The sequence below is a fragment of the Carettochelys insculpta genome, chromosome 2, assembly GCF_033958435.1.
Source record: "Carettochelys insculpta isolate YL-2023 chromosome 2, ASM3395843v1, whole genome shotgun sequence".
Classification (NCBI taxonomy): Eukaryota; Metazoa; Chordata; order Testudines; family Carettochelyidae; genus Carettochelys; species Carettochelys insculpta.
Window position 1 is genome coordinate 41097622 of NC_134138.1, and position 24987 is coordinate 41122608.

The 24987-nt window shown below is 45.2% G+C and overlaps 1 protein-coding gene across 2 annotated transcripts in view; it reads left to right on the forward strand.

Annotated features, from left to right (window-relative positions):
• Window positions 1-386: 386 nt before the first annotated feature.
• AZIN1 (antizyme inhibitor 1) overlaps window positions 387-24987 on the forward strand; it is a 63117-nt gene continuing 38516 nt past the window's right edge. The window contains exons 1-2 of one of the 2 annotated variants that reach the window (XM_074986827.1): window positions 387-668; window positions 7896-8033. The gene's annotated coding sequence lies outside the window, so the exon portion shown is untranslated. The remainder of the gene's footprint in view (window positions 669-7895; window positions 8034-24987) is intronic. The other variant, XM_074986828.1, reaches the window with a different exon arrangement.

Sequence of the window (24987 nt, forward strand, 5' to 3'; positions counted from 1 at the left end):
CGCTGAGAAGCCCCCACCAGACACTGATCACGGCTTTATCTTCCTCTAGCGCCCCCGGCCACAGCCTGTCCCCTGAGCACCTCCGAGCCGCGCAACCCGCCTCCCCTGCGGGCTGAACAAGTCCCGCTGCGGCACCGAACGCGTCCCAGCCGCCGGCCTGGCGGCCACGGGCAGACAGCAGGGGCCGGCGGGCTGCAGCTCCGCCAGCGCATGCGCCGCAGGCCTGGCCAGAGCCGCGCGCGCGGCGACCTGGCTGGCTGAGGCGCGAGGCTGCGGGTTACCGGCTCCGAGCGCGGCAGGCGCCGCCCTCCCCTCCATGCCTGTGACGCGTGGCGCCGCCCCGCCCGCCCGCCGCTCCCTATAAGTGCCGGGCTGGGGCGTCCTCCTCTCTTCTTTTCTGCCCACTCGGCGTCGCTGTGCGTGTCTCTGCCCGGCCGGCCACCGCCACCGCCAGCCCGCTCAGCCCCGCACGCTCCCGGCCTGCCAGTCTCGCCATCCCATCCCAGCGCTGCCCTGCGCTTCCCCCGCCGGCCGCCCCCGCAGCCTATGGCCCTGGAGGGCGCCGCTGCCGCCGCCTGTATTTCTGCTGTAGGTTCCCACATCCCTCTTTAAAAATTCCGCCTAAAAAGCGAAGACGATTTACCAAATCTTTCGGGCCGTTGTCCCACGTGAGTACCCGGGCGGGGTGGGGCCGGGCCGGGCCGGGCCGGGCGGGGGGCCCGCACCCCCGAGACGCTGGGCGTGGGTGGGGGTATGGTCCGGGGCAGGGCGACCCCGGCTCTGCGCGGTGTTGGGGGGTGGGCGGCGGGGAGCCAGCCCCAGGCGCAGCTCCATCCCTTTAACATGGCCACGGGGAGGGTGGCCGTGGAGACCTCCCCGCGCGCTTGGGGCGAGGCCGAGACCCCCCACGTCGCTAGCGCTGGCGGCCGGGAAGCAGGCGCCGTTCCGGGGGTCGCGGGGGCAGGTGCGCGGGGCAGCAGCGCCCGGCCTGCAGGCAGGGGGCGGGGAATTGCCCGGCGCTCGGCGGGCTTCGGTCCCTTAGGCGCGGCGGGGGCTGTTTGGCCTCCTCCCCCGTGAGGCGGACGGGGGGATCCGAGCGCCGCTTCCTTCTTAGGAGGGGTCCACAGGCTCCGGGCAGCCACCGGCTGCGGCAGGCGGGCGCCGGAGGTCCCGGGAGCCGCCGCAGCACCCACCTCCCAGCGGCCGGAGCTGAGTCACAGCCCCCCCACATACGCATTGCCGCGGGCCTGCCGCCGCCGGGAGCCGGGCTGGCGCGTCTGCTCCGGGCAGCGGGAGTGCGCGGCCGCCGCGCACATGCAGGGCGGAGAGGGGAGGTGTGCGGCCTGGGCTCTGGAGCGGCGCCTCCAACATGGCGGACACCCGTGTCGAGAGAGCGGGCGTGGGGCTGCCGTGCGGCGGCTGGGGGCCCCGCTCAGTGGAGAGCAGCCCCAGACCTACATGTGACTGGGGGGGCGGCTCAGCAGCTGCTCTAACGTGGCGAACAACAAGAAGTCTTGGGGCACCTGCGCGGCTCACAGCTATTTTGGGTTCTTGCCCACGAAAGCTTATGCGCCAAAATAGCTGTGAGCCGCGCAGGTGCCCCAAGACTACTTGTTCTCGAAGCTACAGACTAACCCTGCCACCTCTCTGATACTTGTCTAACATGGTGGATTCCTGTGGGGCGGGTTGGGTGTCTGTGTGGCGCTTCTGAGGAGGGTCACTTAGCTGTGGTGGCAGACGCCTCCAGCTGCTCTGCTAGTGCTCGGTGCCCACTGCCTCCCTTTTGTCCGCAGGTGGCAGAGAAGGGAGTCTCTTGAGTGGCTAGTTCATAGCTGGGGAAAAGCGCTTTAGTCCTTTGGAGGAGGAGTTGTCCCCCCCATTGCTTCCCCTTGTCGCAGCTGCCCTGGACTCATTAGTGTTGCTCCCTCCCATGTGGCTCTTCACTGATTTTCGTTCTCTCCTGTAAACCGACTTTTGGAATGCTGTTTTGGGGGGCCTATGGAAATAGGTTTGCAACTGCACGTGTGGGTCAGTGAGAAAGGCCTGGCTAGGCGGGAAGGAAGGGAAAGGGCAGAAGAATGGTTGTCCTATGGCAGAGATGCCTCTTTTCTCTGCTGAGGCCATGTTGTGGATCTGTTAGACTACCTATCCAGGTTGTGTTGTGGTGGTGTCACCCATCTCTTTTCCTGTTCCCATCAATTGAACCATGCTGTGGGTTCTGACGCTTGGTAACCCAAGGAGATCTTTATATTCCGCTTACGTTACTAGATTTTGTGACTGGGGTGTATGTGGAGCTCATGTGGCAGCAGTGGGAGGAGTAAGAGTTGAGGATACTGCACAAGTAGCCTACTTCCTCACTGGGGTGAGGGAGAGAGAGCCTGCCCATGTGTTCCCAAAACAGTGACTGTGGATGGGTAAGGAATGCTCTTCCCGTACTCCCTCTATCCTGCTTAGCAACCTCAGACCCAGTCTGCTAGGCTACCAGTAATGGAGCTGGTGCTGCCTACCAGTTCTTCTGAAATCCCTGTGAAGCCAGAGTTTTGCTGGTTTGTCTGCCTTTGGTCTGATTGGTTTTGTCCTTAGCTGCAGTAGTAGCCTGTGGAAAGTGTGAATGACTATTACATCTCTGCTCAGCTGCTGGCAGAATTGTGTGGAAGGGTGTCTGGCTGTCACTGTATTCTGAGTGGTGGTGTCAGCTTGGTGCATCTTACCGCCTGCTTCATTGGCAGAGGATGCTGGCAGACAGGAGCTGAATACACAGTTTTGAAGCGGGGGTCGGGGGGACATGCAAAGGGGAGATGGGAGGGAACACTTTAGGTCTTTTTAATCACATGTGTAGCGGCAGTATGATGAGGACTGTAGTGTTTTTGCAAGTGTGCATGTGTATGAGGTGATTAGTGTTGGAATACTCCTGTTCACATTTTTAGCACTCTGCCATCTGCATAAAATATAAGCTTGGTTGATTCGGTAGTCAGAATGAATGTATAATTGCAATGAGGGTTGATCTAAATAGTGGGTATGAGAAAAAAGCAATAGTAAAATCTCTCAAAACAGGATTAAAAGCATTTTCTGCTGAGCAACAGCCTACACAATCAAAGTGACAATCACTTAGCAGTACTTCTGCTCCTGTGTACTAATTGCCCGGGTTGCAGACCCTGTCTGCAGTAGTCTTTGGTTGCAGAACATGGCTTGTTTAGAGTCGTGCCAGTGGAATACGGCTGCATTGTGTCTGTAGCTAAGAGTAAGTGGCTGTATGACAATTATGAAATGGATTAGCTCTGGCTTTCCTTTCTCTGGACCCCTACTTGGAGCTTGCAGTTGTTTTTATGCTGCATGCTTATACATGAGTGAGCTGAAGTGTTGCCCCAGTTCTCCCCTCCCCACAGTTTGAGGGTTTCCAGCCCTGAAGGTAATGCTCTTGCTTGCTGTTCTTTCCTTGGTGAATGTGAAAGACAACAGCATTTCAGCTGTTTTTTGTTGTTAATAATGGTGGAAGGAGAGGGAGGGGTTTGTTCCAGTCTGGACTGGTCCGGTCTAGTTCTTTCCTTCCTGTCACCATGAGAACAATGCTGCTGCCATTGCGGCTCCTTGCAACTGTGTCCCCCAGCCCCACTTCACTCAGACAGTGAGTGTCAGAGTGGACACCTCCTCCTAGTTCTACCTCATACACACTGAACAGCAGTCCTCCCCGAAACAGTTCCAGCAGGCGCTCTACACCTTTTTTCTTCCTGTCAGTGGGAAGACAGGCAGTGCTAACTCTAAGCATTTTCGGAGGAGGGTATTGTGGCTGCTTCTGAGGCTTGCACAGTGTTTGATAGTAACATAGTAATTTAAATGTTTCTCCTGGGGGAATTCTTCTGTATTAAATAAATTTGTATATTATATAAGCTGAGCTACAGGGAGCTGTACTTCTGGCTGTCTGAGCCTGTGCTGTCAAATTAAAAGGTGATGGTCAATCTTGGCTAGTTTTAGGTCTCAATTATTTTCCTTAGTGGTGTTTGTATATATTTTGTGTAATGAATTATGCTATTAGCCCAAAAAGGAATTGGAACACTTAGTCACGTGAACACAATGAAGATAATTTAATGAGTTGTATAAATCAAAAGCTTCTGTTGAAAAGTAATTGTAAATTTAGTGCTGATGAAAGGAAGATGGATAGGTGTGGCAACCATCGTGATCCTCAGGACAGCAAGGAGGGGAAGCTTCCTGAACATACTGTCTTACCAGAATGCCTGATCAGTGATCTTGAAGGGATCTAGGGAAAAAAGGAATAGTTGTTTCTATGACCCATGCACTTCTGGATTATAAGGGTTTGGACTCCAGATGTTTTAGGTTTCTAGGATGGTATGGACAGTGGATGATTTTTATGAGCTGAGGCAAATTGAAACTTCTTAGACACTTAATTCTTAAACTTTCCTCAGTTGAGAACTAGCTGTTTTCTTAAAGAACAATTCTTATTGTCACCATTTAAGACTTGTCAGAATAGTGAAAAATCAGGTATTTCAGTCTGGATTCATGCATTCTTTTTTTTTTAAATCTGTGTTAAATAAATGAATTGGGAAAATGGGGTAACCCTGCTTGAAATGTTAGGGAAGGAATATTAATTTATTCCACCTCCAGGAAAATTGTCACATGCTCTTTGTACCATGTGACAAAGTATGTTTTGACTGTACTGCAGATCATATTTGCTTGTAGTGCAGCCTTTTCTACACTTAAGTAAAGGTAATCTTTTTTTCTATTTTAACATACCCATTTTTAGGAGAATTATTTTGCTATAAAAATGTTCAGTTTGAAAGAAACGTATTGATGTTTGCTTTTTTCCACAACATCCAAAAATAGTATAGCTATTTAAACATTTTGCATTTGTGAAATTAACACTTGATTTTTAAAACAAATATTTTTATGCCAATAGTCTAATTTTATTGGATTTGCTGTACAGAAGGGTCTCAACATTCATGAGGGTTCTGTGTTCAAAACTCTTGCAAATATTTTTTCCCCACAAATGGTGGTGGCCAGAGGCATTTCCTGCTCTGGGGAAGTGGTGGTGGTGTTTTTTTGTAATTGTGTTTGTGAATGTGGCTTTCGTGAATGTGGAAACCCTGCTGTAATTTGAAGAATTGCAATGGAAAACCTCGGATTAACTGAACTAACATTCAGTCAGCCAGCTAGAAGTAAAGAATCCTTGTTCAGTTTTAATATTTAAACTATTAATAAATGTTCTCTATTGTGTACTGTAAAAGAAATGGCATTTTATTAGTGAGATTCCACTTTAGCACTGCTTTTATGTCTTTGAGACAGAAGCATCTGTTTGGAGTGAATTATGGACTGTGAGCTAGCATAATTCCCTGTATTTGTTCACTTACCCTTGTTTAATACATATTTCAGCAGTTTGCTTCATTTCTATGGTTGAAGAGACCATTATGGGATACAAGATTTAGAACAGGCTAGATTGCTTGGTAGCCCATGTACCTTCAAATATTTTAAGTTAACATAGATTTATTTTTTATTAAATATTGTTAGTACTCTACCACACTTTTCTTGTTTCAGGTGACCAGTTTGCTTTCATGGATTGTTTAAATTGTTTTTAAAATGTGGCAGTCACTTTTGCATTCTCTGAAGTATTCAGTTTGTCAGCACAGCTATCTTAAATTCCATTGTGACCTATTAGCATAACTTTTTGAAATGACTGTTTTACTTGTAACAATGTGCCGACCTACTCCGGGTCCCGTGGGTGCGCGTGGGGTTTGATAGAGCGGGGGGAGTCTGGTGGCCCGGGACCGACCACCGCACCTTTGTAGCAGCAATATGTGATTCAGTGTATCTGCTTTAAAACCTAGGTTTCCACAGTATTATGAGTACCAGGAACAATAACACTCCGATTGTGAACACCACAATGCCCTGTGGCTGTTCTAAGTCCCAGTAATTCTCTATACAGCCCCAGCTAGTGGTATTTACCAATAGTGATTGATTCATTTATTCGTAACTATAATTAACGCTTGTCTTATATATTTGGCGTAGGCTAAACACTAGGTTACATATAGCTGTACACCTGTGACTTACCAAGAACATCCAATGCTCCCACATCTCACCAACAACTACGTTACAGAGGCCCTTCAAGTTAGAGATACGGCTTGGTTGGGACCTTTCGTGGTGGTGACATCCGGGTGATCAGGCCGGGGTCTATCTGGACTGGAAGTTGCTAGCCTCTGCCTAGTGTCCAGGAGCCCACACCCTTGTCCCTGCTAAATCACCTTTTATACTGTTTCTTACTTGGGGGTTGAATACCTGGCCAATTAAAGCGTTTGTTACCTAATTTGGACTTTCTATTCTCCTGGCCTGTCAGAGCATGTTACAAGATTTCCTCTGTCCTTGGTCATTTTGTGAACCTCCCCCCGGGACCCTCTGATGTTGCACAACTAAGATGTTCTCTTTGGGGGGCTTCCAACTACTTGCCTCAGCTGTTCTCTTTGGGGACTTACTATCTGCTTGTCAGGATGTTCTCTTTGGGGACTCTCCAACTACTTGTCAACTTTCTGATTTTTTTTCTTCTGGCCTGGCTTCAGACCTTCCCGCCATTTGTATGATAGCGTTCCAAGATGGAGTGTGTGGTCATTCTGCCTTGCGAGTGAGGCCCAGCCACCAGGTGCTCATGCTCCCACAACTTGAACTTGGTATATAAGCCCATATTTTAACTCCAAAGGTTCTGTCTGACAGACAGCCCAAAAATTAATTAAAAGGTGTGAATATAAGGCTTATTAGTTAAACTGTGTTAAATTCCTGTGTGCATGCAGTTACTCAGAATTAAAGAAGACTTAGCTGGGTTTATTTCAGTTCACTTTGGAAGTGAACTAAACTAAATAGATTAAATTCCCTTCCAAACTAATGCTGCTCCAATTCAAAATGAGGAGGTCATTTAATTATGACCTTTAATTTGCATTAATTGACTGCAATTGTATAGATAACTTTAGTTTGACTTTGGATCTGTATTTAATGTGTTTGCCTTTCAAGGCCTAATGGTGTTATAGACTCTGATCTCTCTATAGCTCAAGTCCTTTGACCCTGTCCCCAGAACACATCCCTAATCTCTCCCTTTTGGAGCAGGATGGATAGGAAGTGGGAGCACTGTAGAAATTCCTGGAAGATACATCCCACTTGGGGATGAGAACTTGCTGCATTTAGGTAGGAATTAGAAGTATGTTTTCCACTGTGAGGGATTTCATGACCACAGCATCTGAGTTAATTAAAAGTGGTCCTTTAAGAGAGAAACTGCAGTCTCATGAATGATTAGAAGCTCTTGAAAGAGGATCTGTTTTTAGAAAACCTGTAGCTTGCCATCAATGGGCACCACTTCTGAATCTGTTAATATCCTACAGGATGTCTGGTAAGTTTCTGATGTGCTGTCTTATGAGTGTAACAGTCCTTTATGATATTCCATACTTGAGGTTAATTCTCCTGTGTTCTTCCTATTGCCTCCCTTACCCACAGATAGCTACGTATCATTCTTTTATCCACCGCTTGCAGTCCCATTTTTATCATTCTTTGTAACTTTGACAGGCTGCGCTCTTCACATCACCTCTGGGGGAAATGGAATATGATTGTTACTGTAGTGAGGACAGTAAGGGGAGGAGGTTCTAGGGAGTCATAAATGTCAAGACACAATAGAAGGGGTAACATCTATTGATAGTTCAATACATCACTGACGACTATTTGACTGTTTTAGGCTCATTTGTGTGTGCACTCACCGTATGAAAGTCTTTAAGTTGTTATAAATGTCTCAGGAGACAGAAATAGCAGTCCATATTAAAGTACAGTTGAAAACAGAAGTTCCATATTTGAAAGTGAAGTTTATTTCCTTCCAAGTTATTAATTTTTTATTTACCTGTGTTTTTCTCCAGGGCAAACTCTCTGATCAGGTTTACAACTATCCAGAAGGCCTAGGAGAAGTGCTTTATAGAGAACAGTTCGACTTCAACGCCGAGCCACCTTGGGAACCTAGCTGATGATAGTAGGGTTCCATCTCCTAACTTGTCCATGTAAGTCACCTTTTTCTTAACAGCTGTGTAGATGAATGGTGTAAGCAAGGAAGCAACTGAGAGAAACTTGTAGGATACACTGTTCTCTCTTATAGATCAGATACCTTGATAAATATTTACTTAATGACAACATTTTTTAACGGGTAGGAAAATGTATGGAATCTTTTGGCTACAAAGCATTTAAATCTAGTTTTCTTGTGAGCTGCAGAGCTGCCTCCTTAGCTGCCTCAAGCAGGGAGGAAGAGGGCTACCCAATCCCCAGCTAAACCCAGCCTTTAGCCTTATAGCTGTGGGAGGGATGGCCTGAACTAGGTGCCTCTTCCTGGTCCTTCCCTGCTCCGAATACAGTCATGGCTGGAGTGGCCTGGACCTGTAGGCGCTCACCTTCCCCTGGCACATCTTGGCCCGGAGGCTGCCCAGAGACTTCACCCCCAGCCAGAACCTTCACACTCCTGCATTCAGGCCCAACTACCCTCCCATACTCAGAATGCCTTGGCCTCACCCCAGCTACGTGAACTTTGATATGTGCACCAATATAAGGGTGATTTATGACTTCCATATTAGAAAACAAGAAAGCAGTGTTATAGCACTTTAAAGTCTAAACAAATTAGACAATGAGCTTTCATGGGACAGACAGTTGAAAAGGGTGTCTGTCCCATGAAAGCTCACCACCAAATAAATTATTTTAGTCTTTGAAGTGCTACATGACTGGCTTTTGTTTTGTAAAGAAACAGACTAATATGGGGTACCTCTATGTGACTTCCATATTGGTGCACATATCAAAGTTCATTCTACTCCTGGGTGGGAAAAATTAGAGAACATTGTTCTAAACTGATCCTGAAATTGCTCCCTATTCAGGAAGGGTGCTTAACAATGTTTTGAAGTCCCACTGAATTCAGTTACTTAAATGCTTTGCTGAATCACTGCTACAGGTTACAGAAATTCTTAAAATAAAATGCTATGTTTGCTGCTGTTGCTATTGGACAGCTTAGTGCTATAGTGCTAATTTGGAGATCATAGCTATTTAGACTATTGAATCATGTTTGGCATATCACTACATGGCTTATAGGTTTTGGGTCTCAGTAGTTAAATCTGCTAATGTAAATGGACTGTATGACTAACTCTTGAAGGGTGTCTCTCCTCAGGTCTGTCTGCATATTTTGCTTAATTACCTTGATATTTCTACAACAAGTTAAAGAAGAATTTTGAATTTTCTGGACAGATGTTTACAAATGAACACAGATTTAAAATTACAGTGGCAGACTAGAAAAGAGCATAGACTTTGCCCCATGATAATGTCCATACCATATGTTCTGTTGTATTTGTGATGAGATTGTCTTCAGAAGTTTGTTTATAATTCTCTTCAAAGTTGAAAAAAATCTAATTTCTGAGAAATGCAGAACTCATGCCTGTCACTTCTGAATCAGTTTTTTGCTCAGTGGCTCCTTCTAACTTGCAAGAGCTTCCTCTGTATTTTGCACTTGTGTAATGCTGTAAAACAGTTGCTTAAGATGACTTTCATAAACCTTAGTGTTTGTATAACTGTAACTCTTGAAGTTAGGGTGGTTTGTTTTTCTATAACTGATGCGCTGTTTTTCTCCTCAGTTTGGTTCAAAGTAATGTGCTCTTTTGCTTTATTTGCTAATTGCTCTATAACTCTTACCTAAAATGCCAGAATGAGATTTCTAAAAACACCCGAGTGTGTTAGAAATACTCATTAAATCTCCCTTCAGACATAAGTTGCTTAAGTGACTGGTATTTAGAAAGTGTCTGTCTAATACATATGGAGTCCTTTGATAGAAGACACTCTGGAAGAAATTGGGGAAGGACTGATTTGAACATGATTTCTAGTTTTGTTTTGTTTTTGGTTATTTTCCTTCAAGCTTCTAAGAAAAAAATGAATTTTGTTTTGCATTAATCTAAATGTTTGTCACTGCAGAATCAGAAGAATTGTCAGAGGGATTTGGGACTGGATGTAGCATGCAATCTGTAACTATTTTAAATTTCGTTTTGAAAAATGGCCAGATAAAAATCCCTTTGTCAAACAGTTACAAAAGCTACTAGTAAAAACGTTTTAATATTAAATCTCAAATGTTTGTCTCAACTCTTTTTATGCTGTGAATTAGTAAATAGACCATAGAGAACTGGTTTATTATAGAACTTAAGAACAACAACGTAGGTGTGCCCTGGATGTTTTGTACTTGTGGTGGGGTCTTCAGACATTCTGGTTTTCTGTTGTTGTGATAGGAACTGTTCTTTAAATAGCATGATGACAATTTAAGGAGATTAAAGCTTAATTTATTTGTTATGCATCAAACTGCATGTGTGTTCAGCCAATATAGGCACGGAGTCCCTCAAACACAGCCAAGATGTCCTTTGATTAGCTGATTCACGTACACCTTGGTAGTTTGTTCTACTTACAAAATGGTTTATTGAGGAAGAAGTCAATTAATCACTTAACATAACTATTAATCTGTTTCATACAGACTCAAAACTGTGCTTATATCTGAGGGCGTGTTTATAGTCTCATTAAACCTGCTTCCCTCCCATTTTTCTTCCTTGCTTGTGGTGGCAAAGGAGAGCTGCTTGAGCTGTTTTCCTTTGAATCCACTATGATGCCATTCTTTTACTTAGCTCAGCCTTGATCTTTCAATCCCTGTTCCTGCTGAAAGGCATATGTAGGTTAGCAAATGTGGTGTGAGCTATTGTAGAAAATCTGCTTTGTTTGCTGCTATAGCCAGCTGAATGGAGAGGTGAAGGAATTGGTAGGCAATGGGGAAGTTGTTTAATTTTTAGCCAAACCCACTTCAGTCAGGTGAAAGAAATAGTGGTTCAGAGGTGTCTGGGGTGTTTTTAAAAGCTTTTGCCTTCCCTGAGTGCATCAACCACATTTTGAGTCTGGGGGTGGCCATGTTAGTCTGTATTTGCAAGAATCTAAGAGTCCTGTGGCATCTTAAAGGTGGTTAGTTGTTCTATTTGAGCATAAGTGTTCATGGGTAAAAAATACTTCATCAGATGCACTTTGTCACATGCTGAGACAATTTAAACTTACAGATGATCAATTTAAATCTTAAATTATCTGAATAATTTTAAGTACTTGGCTGTTGAAGAAACTTTGTAGACCAGATGGGAATTCATTGGAAGAAAATTGTATTTGAAGTCTCTTCTCCCAGTTAGACTGTTTTTCATCCAAGCCATTTTTATAATCTTTTGAAAAAGTGCCATGTTAGAATCTAGATTGTGCACAGACTCGGAGTGGGTCATGAGTCTGTTTTTAATGGGATCACCAAGACTGCAATCAGACTTGCTTGGACTGAAGCCTGAGCCCAAGGGCTTCAGCCCTGGGTGGCAGGGCTTTGCCAAGTGGCACAGCTCATGCTGGTGAGACAGTGCCTGGGTTTCCCCCATTCCTGAGGATCTGCAATAATTTTTTTGTTAGAAGGAATTTGTGGTGGGGTGAAGTTTTGAGGAAAGGAAAAAAGAATAAACTCATTAACGTTATAGAATAGAATGATGCATAAATGAGGTAGTCACTTAAGATTTGTTAGTCACGTGTAAGTTTTCCTGTATATATGATCTGTAAGAACTGATCTGTAGTAGCATAATTTTGGGCTTCATTCCTCATTTGACCAGTTGAAGTGTTTGTAGTTCTATGTAAAACCAGAAAATGGGTTGAGCTAAACATAAACACATTACTTCGGTGTTTCTCCTGATTAGACTGCTGAAGAAAGAGGAGTCAGGCAATAACTTGGCCAGCAAAGGCTCTGGGTAGAGATGGGAAATGACTTCCATAACTTTCTGTAAACATGTAGGACCAGAGGTTTCTATTTTTTATTTAAAAAAGAAAAAAGACATCCCAGTGTGATTAGGGCCAGATGTGAGCACTGTGTATCTCTAACCTGGCCACCTGTGTGTAGCAGGCTGTGGAACTTCACCCACCCACTCAAAAGACTCAGTCATAGGTTATGGGGCTATTAGAGACATCACATTTGATTTTAAAGACTTTCATCTTACAGAGAATCTTCCATTTACTGTTTGAACCAGCAAGTGACTCGTGCCCAATGTTAGAGATTACATGAATAACTCTCTCCCTGCCCTCATCCTGGATCTCTGCTGCTGAGACTTGAAAATGAGGGATTTCTTTCTGTCACCAAAATGGTGATAAGGTCCTGAGCATGTGTAAGACCCACCAGTCAGATAATGCAGAGAATTTGTTGTCTAATGTCCCATGTCTAGCCAGTGGAGATGCTTACTACTATCAGTCTTGAATGGGCCAGTTGTCACTGTAGGCTACTTCATTTTAGCCATTCTCATCATAAAATATTTCAAGACTAAACTTGATAAAGTTGGGTGAGGGGGGGTTGCCCCCATTATTCCCTTTGGACAGCTGTTTTGGCACTGCCTTCCTCTGCTCATTATGACTGAAATTAGAAAGAGGTTTCTAAACTTGTTAATGGCGAGTGTGTATCCATTTGTTCTTGAGCTATCTGAAGTTAAGAGCCAAGACTGGCACTTCTCCCTTCATTTTGTTAAGGAGCATAGCTTGTTTAGCCCAAGTTTCCACTTGAATGGAAAACTTACTGCACCTGTGATCATGCTAGTATCCCTTTTTTTCCCCTCTGTTCTGGTTTGAATTCATCCTTCTTAAACAGGGGAGACAAGAACTGAGCAAAATATTCCAATGCAGTCCAATAGATCAGGTCTCATCAGTGCCTTGTATAACTTCTTCCTGTTTCCTTTGAACATACCTTTCCTGATGCATCCTAGAAAATTTTTTAACAGCTTTATCACATTGGTGGCTTTTAGTCATTATGTGATGAGTTTGGGTATATTAGTCATTCTTCTTTCTCTTCCACCTGGTAAGTCCCCAGTGTATATTGTTAGCTTGTAAGCACATGACTCTGTGCTATTAAACTTCATCCCATTTCTATTTATTCCAGTTTTCAAGGCTATGTAAAGCATCCTGTTGTTATGATATTCAAGTTTTTTTCCTCTATTGATACTTGAACTTTAACAGCTGCAGATTTTATTAGCACAGAATCGCTTTTTGTGTCAAGGATGTTAATAAAAATGTTATAGGACTGGTCCCTGAGGTGCCCCAGTAATAACGTCCCTCTAGTTTGGCATTTCACCTCTCTGCATGACCCATTGTGGGCTCCCCCTTTAATCAGTTCCTTAGCCACATTTTTGATAGTAGTATCCCCATCTTCAATATAACTAATAATTTCCCAGGTGAAATCTTTGTTGGTGAAGGGGATTTGATGTAGTTCCAACAGACTTCATTTATTTGATGGAAAGACTTATGTGATGGCTCACTTATAGTTGAGGGTATCTAATAACCAGATCCTGGAGATGTCAATTCCTCTAAGTTGAGAGGTCTGCTCCCAGGATCAAGGCCAGGAGTTCACTGCTTTGGTGGACAAGGGTACAGCAGTAGTGAGGGGGAGCCATCCAGATGGCCTGGGGAGCTGAGGTGGCAATGGTGGTCACCTTGAGCTATAGCCATGAGCTGCAGGTGGTAATTGTAGTCCTCTGAGTTGCTCCGAGAGACAGGCTCCTGTTCAGGACCTCCTGTTTCAGGGGCTGAGGCTTTCTTCTCTGAGCTCAGACTTGAGGCTCCATAGCCTTAAATGCTCCTAGGCCACCCTCTGTTCCTGCACCCTCCTCAGCAGGCCAGGTAGCCATCCTGGCCGCCTCCTGACCTTGCAGGCTATATCCTAGGGAATTCCCTGATTGGGTTCCTACAGGAAGGAAGGACAGAGATGAGGATTCTGAGCTGTGGCATGTCATTTTCTAACCTGTCTGAGCCTGACCCCCCTCAAACCAGGGAGGCCAGAAGCAGTCATTTGGAGGGTGCACCTGAGGTTGATGCCCCATCACTTCCCAGGATTCATTGTCCCTCTCTTTCCTCAACCACTTCCACCTCTTCTGATTGGTCTGGTTGCCACCGACATTGGACTGTTGGGCTCTTGACAGAGTTTCTTTGAGCTATGACCTGTAATTCATGGCAGACCCTCTCTCCCTCCCATCCTCCTTTTCGCCATCCCTTTTCAGGGACCTGGATCATAAGCAGCTGTTTTGTCTGGGGGATTGAAAACCTCCATTGCCCTCAAACAAAAGAGGAAGTCCATGAAAACATGGAGGAAGAGGATTTCTACTCACGCTATTCCCTAATCCTGAAAGCAAAAGGGGGCCTCAGACCCATTTTTGACTTGTTTTGCTTGAAGAGGTCTCTGAAAGAGTTGAAGTTTTGTATGGTCTCCCTGCCTTCTGTCATCCCTTCCCTGGATTTGAGAGATTAGTATGCCTCTAACTTGAAGGATCCAAACTTCTGTTGTCCCAAGGGCATAGGTGCTTCCTGTTTCCAGTTCATTCATCAGCCCCGAGTGTCCACAAAACACATATAACACCAAGTGCTGTTTACACTGGTGCTGGGGCATTCAAATTTATCAATCCCTCAATGATGAATCATTAAGTGTCAGTCCCAGGATCAGGTGCAGTAGTATCTCTGTCTGGTTTGTTCTGCTTGCTTACCTACAGCCCAAGGTTGCAACAAGGAAGTTGGCCTTAATCCCAGTGTGACACATGAAATTCACTGGAGCCATGACAGCCTGCACTTACATGGTCTGGCATGTGTGGCTCTGTCCCAGGCCCCTCCAGGTGTGGCTGACTTCTGTCTACATCCCCAACAGGTTCAGAATGGACTGGGTGCTCAAGGTTCTGAACCGTACACTGTGGTCTCTCAGCTGGTGGCAGAATTCTACAGGCCACTAAACTGTGGACTCAAGCCCATCTCGGAGTAGATTGCTTGAGTCATGTAGAATGGACTGAATATGAGCACACACTTGTAGGTGACACTTTTTCTTCCTTTTGTACCTGGTCTTTGTTGTGTGTTGCTCATTTCCATTCCACTACCCATCCTCCTTACCTGCTCTGTCAGTCGCAGGTAGGAAGGAACTAATGAGTGCAGAACTTGAGGGGAGCTAGAGCTGATGCTACAGATACTGCTAAGACAAATGTCACAGACAGCTGTGCATGTGGGCATGTGCATATCTAAAGTGGAATGGCTATGAGAAACATCTCAGTTACAGAAAGTGGGTAACTTTCTGTATCTGCATTTCCATTGGCCACTGTGCTCTTGTCCCCAAAGTTCCTCATTCTTCTTATTTAAAAACCAAGGTAAAATATTTGTTTGGGCAGTAGAGCATACCTAAATTGTCTTTAATCTCCACCACATCCCTCTATTACTGCACCTGTTCCTGGGACTGACACTTTAATCCTTCCCTCAACACTTAGCGGTCCTACTTCATTATGGTGGTCATGCACCAAAGACTGCATGATTTTTTCACTCTTGCTTTAGTAGGGCAAATGTATTGCAGGGTGTGTTTAATGGGAGGTTGGCTCACAGATTTGTAATGAGTTCTGTTTGAGATTTCATGAAATAAATTTATAACCTCTACAGCCTGATTTTTGGGTATAGAGACTTGAAGGCCCTATTGGGTGTTTGGCTTTAGGACAATTACTGCACAGTTCTCTTAATTTTGTACGTGATGCTAATTTGTAAGGGCCATGAAAGAACTGAATCTAGAGAGTGCGCTCTTGCTTTGAACAGGCCAAAGTAAAGCAGGCTTCTTGGGACTGCTCAGTAGCTAATGAGTTTCCCCCTTCCCTTGTATCAGTTTGGGAGTCGGAGGGAGGTAGTCCCCTGCCAGTTAGAAGTGCCACAGCTATTGCCAATTTGCCCTATTGCTTTTTTGAATGACTGTCTTCTCTGAACTTGTTTCAGAGTAACAAGTTTCAAAAACAGGGCAGCCTGTTTGTGCAGTTACTAACCTGTCCATTACTCATCTAAAATAGTATAGCCTCACACGCACTGAGAGCCCAGCTGTCATCCCAACACCAGCTTTTGCATAGAATGCTCTGCCTGTACAACAATAACTTGGAAAATTAGAGGGTACTTGAGATGGGGAGGAGGAGGGAATGCCATGTCTAAATTAGGGGGAAGAAACTCTTTCAGGTGTTGGAGACTAGCTGTGGAATAAGTGCTTGTTTATTTAAAAAAAAAAAATTCATCTCACGAGTATCCTCAAGGCAGAGTTATGGAGGGACAACTTCTGGAGCATTGGTGGAAGTTCAGAAGGGAACAAAATACAGAGGCAAACAGCCACTAGGAAGCCCCCCTCCCCTTTAGATTTAAAAGAAGGTCAAATACTGCACTGTTCCAGTGTCTTGCAAAAAAAGACTCTTACTGGGCCCACCCTTTGACTTACAAGACACATGTACGCTATTCTTCCCTGTTTTATGAACTTTATTGAATGAATCACCTACTGGAGTTTGTGAGCATGCGTTAGGTTGGCTGTGTCTTGTATTCACTGGTCTGAAATTTATGCAGGTTTTACCTCCTAAAACTGGCATTTGCTGGTCCAGCAACATCCCTTATCCAGTAGAATGTGGGATGCTCTTGGATCAAAAGGCTGGGGCAGGCAGTCAAGGCAAGCTGGCCTCCTGGCAGTCCCTTAGAGGGCAGTGGGTCTGGAGGCAGTGCCCCCCACTATCCTGTTGGGGCCAGGGCACCAGCATCTCTGCATCTGCAGAGCCAGTGATCTGGGGGTGGCCAGGGAATGGAGGGCATTAAAATCCCTCATTTTGGGCCACTGATGTCCTGGGGATGCTGGACCCAGGAGGTGCAACCTCTACTACAGCGTTGCTTAATTGGGTTTGGCTTAATTAAAGCAGCAGTGTAGGAGTGGTAAATTTTGGTACAGTTTAGCAGAAAAGTTTCAGTGAGGCACAGGTCAATCCATAAATGGTATAATACTCTTCCCCCTTGTCTATTGACAAAATGAAATGCTTCTTGGATTGCGGTAGGCTCATTACTCCTAACAACTTCTGTTGTCTAATTAGGAGCCCAGTGTATGCCACACCTTACTTTCACACTTAAGGTATGTTCAGCAGGACGCTTCCTGGCTGGTTAGAAAGTCTCACTATATTCTGCTCTGACTGATCTTCTAGGCTCTCTTCTGCTCTTACACATTTTGTACAAAATAAAGCATGTGCTCATGATGCAGTTATTAAAACCTCACCTCTTCATAAGGTACCACCCACCTATCTTTCCTCCCTCCCTTCCAGACACATTACACTGGCATTCTGAACCTACTCCTGCTAAACTCACCCCCCCCCTTTTTTTTTTTTAATCCAAGTGTTCAGTAAAAGTCTTTGAGAGATAGAAGCTAAGCTTGGTCTTGTGGCCAGGAGGAACCATAACTCTGAATGTCTGTAGTGGTGGCTGAACAAACATTGCGTCATCTCTTCTTGGAGAGAAGCCTGAATTTCTAAACACCATGGCATTATGGACCACCAGCCTACTGCATATTAATGCTGATGAATTTTTTTGGTAATTAAACCAGGCCTTGCAGCAGGATGGAAAAATGCCCCTTTCTGTTGAGAATTTTTGTGCTGGTGTGGGGGAGAGTAAAGAATAGACAGGTAGGTCTCATTAGTAGCACATGTAGTTCAGCATCCCCATCCATGGTAAGTCACCAAACTCCTGCATCCAGTCAAGATTCATTACATGGCAAAGCAGCACACGTTAGCAGCAGTAGAAGCTTCATCAGGACAAAGTTCTACATCCATTGGTGCTAATCTCAGTTCTGAATCAGTGTGTCATCCCACCAGTCACTGTGAGCTGGCTGGAACTAGAAGCGTCATGCTGTCACATAAAGCTGCTCTAGATAAATGCTGTTCAGAACCAACTGTTCAATTTCACCTTTCTGCTTCTCTGTTTAGCTGTGTTGCCACACCAAGAGCCATATGAATCTGCACCACTGACTCAATCTGTCTGCCCAACTCTAAGTGCATGTGTACTATTGTTAGTAATGTCTGTCATGGTACAGAGGTTTCTGTGCTACTTGGGCAAATTGGAAAATGGCACTGGCATAATTAATGGTTGCTGGAGAGAAGTCAGAACCCCAGGTGCAGAATTACTATAGTTTTTAGCAGGCATCCAACACTGCACAGCAAGAAGATCAGAGTTGAGTGGTGGTAAGTTGTGCCATTTTGAGACCTGTGAAGAATACTTGTGGAAGAATGTGAATAAATGAAGACCCTTCTGGATGCAGTGATTTAACAGTACAATATCTTAACCATCGTAACAAAAACTGTAAATGTACCTTAGCTCAATATTTAAATTGGAGCAGGTTGCACAAATAAACTAGATTGAGAGAACATTGCCATGTAGACATAACATAAATCTGCAGTGTTCAATGCATTCCCTGTTCACCACGTGTGGGGCACCCTCTATCCCCTCTGGGCACATGCCCCACCACATGGTGAGACAAGCATATGGTGGCAGTGGTGGCTCCTCCGGCCCCAGGGGTTCCAGTGTGGCATGCCTCTGACTCCTGGTGGTTTGTATGGCAGCGGGGACTCTGGCCGCAGTACAGCCAGTGCCACATAACTAATCTGTCTGGGGTGCGGAGTGGCCTGTGGCTGCAGGGGGTGGGGTGGGGTGGCGTATGGGTATATTTTCAATTGGACACCACTGGCATAAATAGAACAGGACGTGTGTGTTTCCATAGCTTTTGTTAATGGGGAAATTCAGTTAACTGTAAGATGCACAGATTGGTGGAATAGTCATGATTTGGGAGAATCTTAAACAATATTTCTATGTCTTCAGTGTTTGAGTTCCTTGTAATATCTTGTGGCCTGTTACAACGTAAAACAAAAGTCTGATGGCACTTGTGACTCAGAGGGTCCTCCCTCATAACTACTGGCTTTAGTGACACAATATAGGTTGGACCTTGCTGGTCCAGTACCCTCGAGGCCTGACCAGTTTCCAATGAGAGTTTGCCGGACCAGGGCAAGTCAGGGCAATGGGCTTGTGAGGGGGGCACAGTGGCAGAGAGTGACACTTAACCTCTGTCTGTCTCTCTCTCTCTCTCTCTCTCTCTCTCCCTGCAAAGCATGAGACCCAAGGCAGTTGGATGAACCATCCATAAAATGAGACTGCTCTGCCTGCTGGCTCCCTGCCCCACAGTGTTTGGGGTCAGGGCATAGAACTGTGCCCCCTTCTCCATGCATCACCCCAGGTGCAGACAAATTCAAAGGAGCAGCTGCATATTTAAACAACTGATGTTCAGCACAAATAAGAGTAAAAAAGGCTTTAATTGATTCTGTTTAGTACAATTTTAATTGCTCAAATTACCCATCTTTCCTAAATTATCCATGTAGTACTGCAAAAGGGGGCTAGACTAAAAACGTAATGCGTCTTATGAAACTTGACCTGTGTGTTTTAATATTAAGAACATGTTTGATTTGCTGACGGTTCATCTTTGCTGTAAGTTTATGCTTGAGTAGATCACTGAATTCTGAGAATGAAAACTCACTAATGACTAAAATCAGCAGACAAAAACAAAGGAACCGTTAGGAATGTGGTGGTAACATTTTAAAAGGTATAAATGCCTATTGTATACTGTAAACTTTCATATTGCGCAGCCTTGGGAGGGGGAGGTTGCCAGATACCCAAATATTATGGGTAACAGAGGATCCCTTTGCTGTCTGGGGACTGCACTCTAGCAGCGCTCCCCTTCCTGAACTGGAGCCTTTGGCAGCCCAGCCTGTTCCATGCTCCCAGTGGCTCTGGCCAGCCAGCACGTTGCATTCCTTGCTAGAGATAAGCAGCTCAGGCCCTGTCCTAGGCTGCTAGGTAGGGGCGCAAGGGCTGGCTCCCTGTGCTCTCGCCACCCATCTCTGCCAGGGTTAAACAGCTCCCCGGGGGTAGGCCCTGGCCTGTGCTGCCCCATGTGGGAAGCAGGGGCTGGCTCTCTGTGCTCCAGCCATTGTCTTGTAGCCCCCAGTGCCTCAGGCCCCAGGCTGTGCTGCTGAAGGCTAGGGGTGTGGGGAAGGAGACCTGGCACATGGGGAGGTGCTCTCCCCTTCTCTTCCCATGCCCACTGGTGGTGGTTGCTGAGCAGCCCTGGAGCCGCTGCAGCCCAGACCCAGGGAGGGATGGTGTCTAGGTTCCCCACATGTGTTCCAGTGCCTGTCCCTTCTTAAAAGGGGGAAGTGGCATCACTGGCCTGGGCAGAATGGGATCCTCTTGCCACCTGCGAGCAGCACAGGTCCCCTGGAAGGGGAAGCTTAAGTGCCAGGAATAGCCCCTGGTGGCAGTGCTGGTTATCTGAGAACACCAGTTAATTGAATGCCAGTTGAGAGAGTACTGTGTAAAGATTATTTAAAGAGAAAATTAAAATCACTGTACAGTGAATTCATCCCCTCTCCTTCACAGATGTGGATCAGTGTTCCCTGTACCCAAGCATTCAAGTGCTGTGCAGCTGATTGGCTGAGTGCCCACAGTCTCCCGTAGCTGGCAGCTTGTTTCAAATGGTGTTCATCTGCACATGCCTTGGTGCACATAACAAAATTCTGTACACATATGGAAAAAATTTAGAGGGAACAGTGGCGCAGAAGTAGTGTTTATTTGGAAAGGGAGCAAGTTTCCAGGACCTGCTCGCTCCTTATGTAGCACATAGTTTTGCAGCATCTCCATGTTGCAGGTAGGTGGACCAGGAGCATTCTCTGATACATGACTATTAGAAGGAATGCAGTTTCAGCTGCTGGGTTTCAATGGCCTTGTAGGGTAAACACCTGTCCTACTCTAAAGCTGGTTATTCAAGTTAGTGTTCATATGAGTTTTCAAAAGCTCTCAGCCTTTAAGGTCAACAATTAACTTCAGTGAGAGCCTAGTTAAGGACAGCTGCTTCACAATTAGACAATACAGGTTGGGACTTCCAAATTTAAATCGAGGTGGTGGTGGTGGTCACATGTACCAGCTCTGGACAGATATCCTCAAATGCTCTCTTCCACCTTCTGCCCCCATCACAATTACAGCAAATTTAAGGTGACAAGATACCCTAGAGGAGGAAGCTGGTTTGGCACTTAATCTTCTCCTGCACCTTGTTTTGGACAAAAACCACCACTCCAAATTATGATGGGACAGATTTGCTTGAAAAGTTTAAATTATCCTAAATCAAATGTTATGCCTTAGCAACAGCAACTAATTCTTTATCTCACACGTATCACTCTTCACCACTCTCCAACTTCTTAAAGGTAGTTAAATCTGCCATAAAAGAAGCACAGAAGACATCTTCCTAGCCATGTAATTGCTACCTCTGATTTACAAATTACATCCCAAGCTCTTCAAGGTTAAATACTGTAACCCCAGATTATAAACTTTAAATTGGTCAATTAGAAGGCCACCTTAATGTTAAATGGCAGTATTGTCATTGAAATACAAATCTAAAAGCAAAAAAAAAAAAATCAGTTTTAATTTGAAAGAGTGATTTAAAAGCCAAGTATTTGTGTTTGAGCATCCATAACAAATGTCCTGAGTTGGCAATTTCTGTAAAATGGCCAGCACTTCATATGCACTCTGCATGCTAAAAAAGGTTCAGCTGTGTTCTTTCTTTATTGGCCCTCTAGCTAACTGGAAAATATAAATCTTTTTTTCACAACAAAAACTACCACTAAGCACCATGTTTTCTCAAGGGGAGAAAACAAATCTATCTCAAACCACAAGAAGATATGATCAAAGATGCAAAGCTTTTCACAAGATGTTTAAAGGAAAAAAAAAATTGCAGTGGGGCAGAACCTTACAAATGAAATAGACGAGCTTATGCCCAAATACATGTTAGCCCTGTAAGATGCCACAGGACTGTTAGTCATTTTTTGTTGAAACAGACTAATAAACTTGTGATGTTAACCAGAGGATCCACCTAGCTTTCCTGTAGTTGTTTTGGGCCAGTGGGGCTTGCAGAAGTCAAGCTATACATACAAGGGCAGGTATTCCAGTTCAGGCACAGTGTTCTGTCCTCCCCCGCCCCCCCGGGGAACTCTTCTTACCATGCAGCTTTAAGAGGGGTTCAAATGGAAAGCAAAGGAAGCCGCCCTGGTTTTTCCATGTACTGAACCAAAAAGCTAAGCTGCATAACTGCATTTTGTGTTTCTCAAAGATGACCTGAAACACAAGCAGTGTTTTTGTGACCTTATTTAACAAGATTTGCTAAATCAGTTTCACATTTCACTCCCAAATACCCTGTGGGGAAGAGACTGAAGGAACTAATTCACTATACTCCTGAGAATTCTGTGCTAAAAGCATAGAACTGTTGCACATTGTATTTTAAAGTTCTGCAAAACTTTGTCAAAAAAACAAAAAACAAAAAGAGAACTTGCTGGCTCCAGCATAGTGCTGGGGAACACAGACCACTGACTGCATGGAGGTGGGAGATGACCTTACAGCACCCTCTGGGGAAAACACTCTGAGGCTGCACTCAATCCTGGCAAAGTGCGGGAGTCCTGCCCCTTCTTCCCAGGTGCTTTGAGGTAGGCAGAAAGGCTCAGCCCAGCTTGATTGAGGTGTAGAGGGGCTTAGTGTGAGAGGATCCAGGTGTTGAGGGTGAGAGGTTCTTCATAGAAAAATCTAGATGCAGATGGTTTATGGGGAGGGTGTGTGGAGTGCACAAGGGCTTACTGGGACTACTTTTCGTGCGTTGACAATGGGACTCTGCTAGAGTGGGGCCCCGTGAAGATGGTTCTAGCTCAGCAGGCTGTTGGGATTCTGGCTTGGTGAGGTGTTTTGGAGTGTGTATTCAAGTTTGGGTGCAGGAGGGAGGATACTGCTGCCAGGCTGTGGGGCCTGGTGGGCAGGAGCCTAGTTGCAGGGGGGTTCTAGATGCTGACTGAGGTTCATTGGGATGGCAGTTGGGTTGCTGGGCACTCAGTGGGAGAGATGTGGATGGGGAGGGGGCCTGGAGGCACAGGGGTTGGGTGAGAGGGGAGCAGCTCCTCATACAGTGATTATCCCTCTGCCCTTGACTGAGGAGTAATGGGGGCAGGAAGTAAGTCTGTAGGGAGATTCTGCTGGTGGGTCTGACCCAGCCCTGGCTGGTCCTTGAAGAGGAAGCCCACCTCCCCCAACTAGCATCTGAGCCAGGCACTGCTGGAGTGTCCCACTCCCCACTGCAGATTTACCTTTTCAGATGCCCAGAGCAGCCAGCTGAAAACACACCCATACTGCTAGGGAGCAACATATATCTGCTTTTCTGATTCCTTGTCTTCCTCATCAGCTATCTTTCTGCTGGAGAACCAAGAACTCTGCAGTAACATGAATTTTTCATCCATGCAGCTCTGTTGTGTTTTGTGGTGTCTTTGGGGTTTTATTAACTCCTGAGTAGAAGCATAGCTTTTAGTGCTTTTACTTTATACCCCCAAATATAGAAAAATGCTGACCTTTTGAAACCATAAGTTTTTTAGTTGTTGTTACAGCTTTACTATCACTGTTCCCAGAACTGTTACTAAAATCTACAAAACTTTTATTTGAAGGTAGTGGCACATTTTTCTAGTAAGCTCACAGCTTTTTTCTAATCAGCATAAAACCTTCATCTTGAGGGTGGTTTGTGGAGTTTTTTTTTTTTTTCTGACAATATCCACAATGTTCATGTAAAAGTGGTAGTCATCCAGTTTCTATGAGTCTCAGGGTAGGATCTGAAAAAAATGAGACTGGACTGTTGGAATTCTTTGAGATTTTTAAAGATTAACGGAACTTGTTTTAAACAGGATTAAACTAGTTCAAGCTATTAAACAAATAGGGGTATGTCTACACTAGGAAATTAGGTCAAATTTCTTAAGGTTGATCTTTATAGTACCCAATTTTGGAAGGTCAGTGGTGCGTGTCCACACTTTTGTTTAGAAAGTTGATGGAATGTGTCCCTATTGAGTTTGCCAGATTCGACTTAAATGGCAGTGCACTGTGGGTACCTGTCCTACAGTTCCTGCTTTCTTGTTGCATTGTGGGTTTCTGCCCCAGTGTCTTATGGGGGGAAAAATGTGCTGAAGAGGGTTGTGGGTGAGTGATCTCAGCATCCCAGAGTGCTCTGCACCTCCCCCCGCCCTTTGAAAATAAACAGCAAAAAGTGTTTTCATGCCATGCAGTCTTGCATGCAAGTAGGTAAATCTATAGCAGGGGCTGCTGTGATCCAGGTAGCCAAGGCAATCAGTAATCTTCTGCTGTGGAAGACCGTGGCTGGGAAATGCGCAGGACATAGGGAGCCCCACTGCAGCAAATCCATCCACTAACTGAGATGAGGTGGTGGAGGGAACACACATCCCCCATGCTGACACTGGACCACCTTGCCTTGCAGTACAAAAATCAAAAAGGGTATTTATTGATGATACTGGAGGCATTGATGGATCACTAGGGTCATTTCACATACATCAGCGTGAGATTGTTGGGAGAGTTGTGTTTGTGCCCATCTTTAGGAACTCTGGTCATAAGAATGGCCATTACTGGGTCAGACCAAAGGTTGATCTAGCCCAGTATCCCCTGTGCCAGGTTCCCCAGAGGGGGTGGACTGATGACAATGAGCAAGTGACTTGTCTCCTGCCATCCATCTGCAGCCTTTGACGGACAGACACCATTCCCCCACCCCCACCCCCTCGGCTAATAATCTTTTATGGACTGAACCTCCATGAATTTGTCTAGCTTGTCTTTGAACTCTTATGGTCCTAGCCTTCACAGCCTCCTCTGGCAAGGAGTTTCACAGGTTGACTGTGCGCTGTATGAAAAAGAACTTCCTTTTATTAGTTTTAAACCTGCTACCCGTTAATTTCATTTGGTATTCTCTAGTTCTTATATTAGGGTAACAAGTAAATAACTTTGTTATTCACCCTCTCCACCCTGCTCATGATTTTATATACCACTATTGCATTCCCCCCCAGTCTCCTCTCTCCTTAGCCTCTCCTCAGATGAGACCCATTTCAAACCCCTAATCATTTTAGTTGCCTTATTCTGCACCTTTTCTAATGCCAAAATATCTTGAGGTGAGGGGAAACCACCACATCTATATGCAGTATTCAAGATGTGGGCATACCATGATTTTATATAGGGGCAGTAAGAAAA